Consider the following 6,144-nt stretch of genomic DNA (forward strand, 5'->3'; position numbering starts at 1 on the left):
CAGGTGCTGGTGCTGCGGCAGCGGCCCCGGCGCCTCGCGCAACCCCCGGCCCGGACGCGGCGCGAGCTCATTGGCGCGGCCACCGGCGCCGGCACCCGCACGCCAATCCCGGCGGTCCGCGCGACCCCATTGGGCCACGTCAAGAGAAACCGGAAGCGGACGCGACGGCAGCTTCGGTCCCATTGGCCAGGGGCGCAGGGGCGGAGCGACGAGAGGGGGTGGGCGGGGCATCCGTGGTGACATCATACGTACGCGTGCGCGCGCAACCGCACAGCAACAGAGCCGCGTGCGACCCGCCTGTTGCGCGCGCGCGCGACCCCTAGCGGCCGGAAGGTTCCAAGCCGCGGCACTGCCCCGCCCCTTTCCCGGGCCCCACATCTAACGCTGGCCCCGCCCCTGCCCGGGGCCACGCCTCTGCTCCGGGCCCGCCCCTGCCCCGGGCCCTGCTCCGCCCCTTCTGCAGACCCCGCCTCTGCCCCGGGCCCCGCGTCCGCCCCTGCCCCGGGCCCCGCCCCTGCCCTGGGCCCCGCCTCTGCACCGGGCCCCGCCTCCGCCCCTGCCCCGGGCCCCGCCTCTGCCCCGGGCCCCGCTCCGCCCCTTCTGCAGACCCCGCCTCTGCCCCGGGACCCGCTCCGCCGCTAGCCCGGGCCCCGCCTCTGCACCGGGCCCCGCTCCGCCCCTGCCCCGGGCCCCGCCTCTGCACCGGGCACCGCTCCGCCCCTTCTGCAGACCCCGCCTCTGCCCCGGGCCCCGCTCCGCCCCTGCCCCGGGCCCCGCCTCTACCCCAGGCCCCGCTCCGCCCCTGCCCCGGCCCCGCTCCGCCCCTGCCCCTGGCCCCCGCCTCTGCCCCTGGCCCCGCCTCTACCCCGGGCACCGCTACGCCCCTGCCCCGGCCCCGCTCCACCACTGCCCCGGGCCCGCCCCGCCCCGGCCCCGCTCCGGCCCTGCCCCGGGCCCCGCCCCTGCCCCGGCCCCGCTCCGCCCCTGCCCCGGGCCCCGCCCCTGCACCGGGCCCCGCTCCGCCCCTTCTGCAGACCCCGCCTCTGCCCCGGGACCAGCTCCGCCCCGGCCCCGGGCTCCGCCCCTGCCCCGGGACCCGCCCCTGCCCCGACCCCGCTCCGCCCCTGCCCCGGGCCCCGCCCCTGCCCCGGCCCAGCCCCGCCCCTGCCCCGGGCCCCGCCCCTGCCCCGGCCCCGCTCCGCCCCTGCCCCTGGCCCCGCCTCTGCCCCTGGCCCCGCCTCTACCCCGGGCTGCGCTCCGCCCATGCCCCGGCCCCGCTCCGCCCCTGCCCCGGGCCCCGCCTCTGCCCCTGCCCCGGGCCCCTCCCCTGCCCCGGGCCCGCCCCTCCCCTGCTCCGGCCCCGCTCCGCCCCTGCCCCGGGCCCGCTCCGCCCCTGCCCCGGGCCCCGCCTCTGCCCTGGGCCCCGCTCCGCCCCTGCACCGGGCACCGCCTCTACACCGGGCCCCGCCTCTGCCCCGGGCCCCGCTCCGCCCCTGCCCCGGGCCCCGCCCCTGCCCCGACCCCGCTCCGCCCCTGCCCCGGGCCCCGCCTCTGCCCCGGGCCCGCTCCGCCCCTGCCCCGGCCCCGCTCCGCCCCTGCCCCTGGCCCCGCCTCTGCACCGGGCCCGCTCCGCCCCTGCCCCGGGCCCGCTCCGCCCCTGCCCCGGCCCCGCCCTGCCCCTGCCCCGGGCCCCGCCCCTGCCCCGGGCCCCGCCTCTGCACCGGGCACCGCCTCTACCCCAGGCCCCACTCCGCCCCTGCCCCGGCCCCGCCCCGCCCCTGCCCCGGGCCCCGCCTCTGCCCCGGGCACCGCCTCTACCCCAGGCCCCGCTCCGCCCCTGCCCCGGCCCCGCCCCGCCCCTGCCCCGGGCCCCGCCTCTACACCGGGCCCCGCCTCTACCCCGGGCCCCGCTCCGCCCCTGCCCCGGGCCCCGCCTCTACACCGGGCCCCGCCCCTGCCCCGACCCCGCTCCGCCCCTGCCCCGGGCCCCGCCTCTGCACCGGGCCCCGCTCCGCCCCTGCCCCGGGCCCGCTCCGCCCCTGCCCCGGCCCCGCCGTGCCCCTGCCCCTGGCCCCACCTCTGCCCTGGGCCACGCTCCGCCCCTGCCCCGGGCCCCGCCCCTGCCCCGACCCCGCTCCGCCCCTGCCCCGGGCCCCGCCCCTGCCCCGGTCACGCTCCGCCCCTGCCCCGGCCCCCGCCTCTGCACCGGGCCCGCTCCGCCCCTGCCCCGGCCCCGCCGCGCCCCTGCCCCGGGCCCCGCCTCTGCCCTGGGCCCCGCTCCGCCCCTGCACCGGGCCCCGCCCCTGCCCCTGGCCCGCTCCGCCCCTGCCCCGGCCCCGCTCCGCCCCTGCCCCGGGCCCCGCCCCTGCCCCTGGCCCGCTCCGCCCCTGCCCCGGCCCCGCTCCGCCCCTGCCCCGGGCCTCGCCCCTGCCCCGACCTCGCTCCGCCCCTGCCCCGGGCTCCGCCCCTGCCCCGGGCCCCGCCTCTACCCCAGGCCCCGCTCCGCCCCTGCCCCGGCCCTGCTCAGCCCCTGCCCCGGCCCCGCCCCTGCCCCGGTCCCGCTCCGCCCCTGCCCCGGCCCCCGCCTCTGCCCTGGGCCACGCTCCGCCCCTGCCCCGGGCCCCGCCCCTGCCCCGACCCCGCTCCGCCCCTGCCCCGGGCCCCGCCCCTGCCCCTGGCCCGCTCCGCCCCTGCCCCGGGCCTCGCCCCTGCCCCGGGCCCGCTCCGCCCCTGCCCCGGGCCCCGCCCCTGCCCCGACCCCGCTCCGCCCCTGCCCCGGGCCCCGCCCCTGCCCCTGGCCCGCTCCGCCCCTGCCCCGGGCCTCGCCCCTGCCCCTGCCCCGCTCCGCCCCTGCCCCGGGCCCCGCCTCTACCCCGGGCTCCGGTCCGCCCATGCCCCGGCCCCGCTCCGCCCCTGCCCCGGCCCCCGCCTCTGCACCGGGCCCGCTCCGCCCCTGCCCCGGGCCCCGCCCCTGCCCCGGGCCCGCTCCGCCCCTGCCCCGGGCCCCGCCTCTACCCCGGGCTCCGGTCCGCCCATGCCCCGACCCCGCTCCGCCCCTGCCCCGGGCCCCGCCCCTGCCCCGGGCCCGCTCCGCCCCTGCCCCGGGCCCCGCCCCTGCCCCGGGCCCGCTCCGCCCCTGCCCCGGGCCCCGCCCCTGCCCCGGGCCCGCTCCGCCCCTGCCCCGGGCCTCGCCCCTGCCCCGACCTCGCTCCGCCCCTGCCCCGGGCTCCGCCCCTGCCCCGGGCCCCGCCTCTACCCCAGGCCCCGCTCCGCCCCTGCCCCGGCCCCGCTCCGCCCCTGCCCCGGCCCCCGCCTCTGCACCGGGCCCGCTCCCCCCCTGCCCCGGGCCCAGCCTCTGCACCGGGCCCCGCTCCGCCCCTGCCCCGGCCCCGCTCCGCCCCTGCCCCGGGCTCCGCCCCTGCCCCGGGCCCCGCCTCTACCCCAGGCCCCGCTCCGCCCCTGCCCCGGCCCCGCTCCGCCCCTGCCCCGGCCCCCGCCTCTGCACCGGGACCCGCTCCGCCCCTGCACCGGGCCTCGCCCCTGCCCCGACCTCGCTCCGCCCCTGCCCCGGGCTCCGCCCCTGCCCCGGGCCCCGCCTCTACCCCAGGCCCCGCTCCGCCCCTGCCCCGGCCCCGCTCCGCCCCTGCCCCGGCCCCCGCCTCTGCACCGGGCCCGCTCCCCCCCTGCCCCGGGCCCAGCCTCTGCACCGGGCCCCGCTCCGCCCCTGCCCCGGCCCCGCTCCGCCCCTGCCCCGGGCCCCGCCTCTGCACCGGGCCCCGCTCCGCCCCTGCCCCGGGCCCGCTCCGCCCCTGCCCCGGCCCCGCCGCGCCCCTGCCCCGGGCCCCGCCTCTGCCCTGGGCCCCGCTCCGCCCCTGCACCGGGCACCGCCTCTACACCGGGCCCCGCCTCTGCCCCGGGCCCCGCTCCGCCCCTGCCCCGGGCCCCGCCCCTGCCCCGACCCCGCTCCGCCCCTGCCCCGGGCCCCGCCCCTGCCCCGGGCCCGCTCCGCCCCTGCCCCGGCCCCGCTCCGCCCCTGCCCCGGTCCCCGCCCCTGCCCCAGGCCCCGCCTCTGCCCCGGGCCCCGCCTCTGCCCCGGCCCCGCCCCGCCCCTGCCCCGGGCCCCGCCCCTGCCCCAGGCCCCGCCTCTGCCCCGGGCCCCGCTCCGCCCCTGCCCGGGGCCCCGCCCCTGCCCCTGCCCCGCTCCGCCCCTGCTCCGGGCCCCGCCTCTGCACCGGGCCCCGCTCCGCCCCTGCCCCGGGCCCGCTCCGCCCCTGCCCCGGCCCCGCCGCGCCCCTGCCCCGGGCCCCGCCTCTGCCCTGGGCCCCGCTCCGCCCCTGCACCGGGCACCGCCTCTACACCGGGCCCCGCCTCTGCCCCGGGCCCCGCTCCGCCCCTGCCCCGGGCCCCGCCTCTGCACCGGGACCCGCTCCGCCCCTGCCCCGGGCCCCGCCCCTGCCCCGGGCCCGCTCCGCCCCTGCCCCGGCCCCGCTCCGCCCCTGCCCCGGTCCCCGCCTCTGCACCGGGCCCGCTCCGCCCCTGCCCCGGCCCCCGCCTCTGCACCGGGCCCGCTCCGCCCCTGCCCCGGGCCCCGCCTCTGCACCGGGCCCCGCTCCGCCCCTGCCCCGGGCCCCGCCTCTGCCCCGACCCCGCTCCGCCCCTGCCCCGGGCACCGCCTCTACACCGGGCCCCGCCCCTGCCCCGGGCCCCGCTCCGCCCCTGCCCCGGGACCCGCCCCTGCCCCGACCCCGCTCCGCCCCTGCCCCGGGCCCCGCCTCTGCACCGGGCCCCGCTCCGCCCCTGCCCCGCGCCCGCTCCGCCCCCGCCCCGGGCCAGCTCCGCCCCTGCCCCGGGCCCGCTCCGCCCCTGCCCCTGGCCCCGCCCCTGCCCCGGCCCCGCTCCGCCCCTGCCCCGGATCCGCTCCGCCCCTGCCCCGGCCCCGCCCCGCCTCTGCCCCGGGCCCCGCTCCGCCCCTGCCCCGGGCCCCGCCCCTGCCCCGACCCCGCTCCGCCCCTGCCCCGGGCCCCGCCCCTGCCCCGGGCCCCGCTCCGACCCTGCACCGGGCCCGCTCCGCCCCTGCCCCGGGCCCGCCGCGCCCCTGCCCCGGGCCCCGCCTCTGCCCTGGGCCCCGCTCCGCCCCTGTACCGGGCACCGCCTCTGCACCGGGCCCCGCTCCGCCCCTGCCCCGGGCCCCTCCCCTGCCCCGACCCCGCTCCGCCCCTGCCCCGGGCCCCGCCTCTGCACCGGGCCCCGCTCCGCCGCTTCCCCGCGCCCGCTCCGCCCCTGCCCCGGGCCCGCTCCGCCCCTGCCCCGGGCCCGCTCCGCCCCTGCCCCTGGCCCCGCCCCTGCCCCGGCCCCGCTCCGCCCCTGCCCCGGCTCCGCTCCGCCCCTGCCCCGACCCCGCTCCGCCCCTGCCCATGGCCCCGCCTCTACCCCGAGCTCCGCTCCGCCCATGCCCCGGCCCTGCTCCGCCCCTGCCCCGGGCCCCGCCTCTGCCCCGGGCTCCGCTCCGCCCCTGCCCCGGCCCCGCCCCGCCCCTGCCCCGGGCCCCGCCCCTGCCCCGACCCCGCTCCGCCCCTGCCCCGGGCCCCGCCTCTGCCCCGGCCTCCGCTCCGCCCCTGCCCCGGACCCGCCCCGCCCCTGCCCCGGGCCCCGCCTCTGCACCGGGCCCCGCTCCGCCCCTGCCCCGGACCCGCTCCGCCCCTGCCCCGGGCCCCGCCCCCGCTCCGCCCCTGCCCCGGGCCCCGCCCCTGCCCCGGGCTCCACTCCACCCCTGCCCCGGCCCCGCCCCGCCCCTGCCCCGGGCCCCGCCCCTGCCCCGGGCCCGCTCCGCCCCTGCCCCGGGCCCCGCCCCTGCCCCGACCCCGCTCCGCCCCTGCCCCGGGCTCCGCCTCTGCCCCGGGCTCCGCCTCTGCCCCGGGCCCCGCCCCTGCTCCCACTCTGCCCTTTCTGCAGACCCCGCCTCTGCCTCGGGCCCCGCCCTGGCCGTGCCCTGGGCCCCGCCTCTGCCCCGGGCCCCGCCTCCTCTCCGCCCCTTCTGCAGACCCCGCCCCTGCGCCGGTGGGCCCCGTCCCTGGGCACCGCCTCTGCCCTGGGCATCGGTCTCAAATCCCGCATCGCCCCACCGCAGAAAGCTCCCGGCACCGG

Source organism: Aptenodytes patagonicus, chromosome 23, assembly GCF_965638725.1.
Source record: "Aptenodytes patagonicus chromosome 23, bAptPat1.pri.cur, whole genome shotgun sequence".
NCBI classification, from domain to species: domain Eukaryota; kingdom Metazoa; phylum Chordata; class Aves; order Sphenisciformes; family Spheniscidae; genus Aptenodytes; species Aptenodytes patagonicus.